Source organism: Salmo salar, chromosome ssa11 (assembly GCF_905237065.1).
Source record: "Salmo salar chromosome ssa11, Ssal_v3.1, whole genome shotgun sequence".
NCBI classification, from domain to species: Eukaryota; Metazoa; Chordata; class Actinopteri; order Salmoniformes; family Salmonidae; genus Salmo; species Salmo salar.
In genome coordinates, this window is record NC_059452.1 from 34,186,917 (window position 1) to 34,187,944 (window position 1,028).

Sequence of the window (1,028 nt, forward strand, 5' to 3'; positions counted from 1 at the left end):
ACATTGGGCACCCAATGAGCAGTTACTGTGGGGGAGGGGGGTTAGATGCCTTGCTCAAGGGCACAACGGCAGAAAATGGCATCTAGGATTTGATACCAGCAACCCTCTGGTTGCCAACTCACTTCCTGAAAGATGTATCCCGTCGGACTCGGGATTCGAACTGGTAACCCTTCGGTTGCTGGCTCGCCTCTCTATCCACTAGGCTACCTGCAGCCAGAGAGGTGCATCCTTCCTGGAGATACTGCAATACAATCACAATACAAGTTCAAGCCCCTATTCCATCTCGCCGTTCCAAAAAATAATTTCATATATGGTCCCCAGATAGGGGACCTTTCAGATATTAAAATGTCAGAAACAGATTTTTAAAGAGATACTACACTTGATCTTAGCCAAAAGGCAGAGAAGCCAAAAAAGTTGAAAAGTATCTTGACTGTCAAACTAAATATGGACAGAGGAGCCAGATGGGGCTCAATCATACACATTCCAAAACATATTGGCACATACACCAGATCTGTCCCACTTCTAGGTCCTCATCAGAGGCGATCATGTCATTGAGTTAGACAACTTTACTTTCTAGTTCTACATGACAGATCCCAAACAATAACTTGGAATTTATTTGATTTCAAATACAAACAGGGCTCCCATTATCTCTCTGATTCAGAGGGGTTGGGTTAAATGCGGAAGACACATTTCAGTTAAAGGCATTCAGTTGTACAACTGACTAGGTATCCCCTTTCCCTCATTTAGAATGTTGCTGTGTGTTGTCCCCCCACACCAAACGCGATCACGACACGCAGGTTAAAATATCAAAACAAACTCTGAACCAATTATATTAATTTGGGGACAGGTTGAAAAGCATTAAACATTTATGGCAATTTAGCAAGTTAGCTTGCACTTGCTAGCTAATTTGTCCTATTTAGCTAGCTTGCTGTTACTAGTTAATTTGTCCTGGGATATAAACATTGAGTTGTTATTTTACCTGAAATGCACAAGGTCCTCTATCGCGTTTGGTGTAGGGGGACAAAATA

At 42.3% G+C, this 1,028-nt stretch overlaps 1 non-coding gene across 1 annotated transcript; it reads right to left on the reverse strand.

The window, feature by feature from the left end:
- Window positions 1-216: 216 nt before the first annotated feature.
- Window positions 217-409, reverse strand: LOC123725289 (U2 spliceosomal RNA). The gene has a single exon (XR_006757789.1). It is a non-coding gene; the product is annotated as a U2 spliceosomal RNA (small nuclear RNA).
- Window positions 410-1,028: the final 619 nt, after the last annotated feature.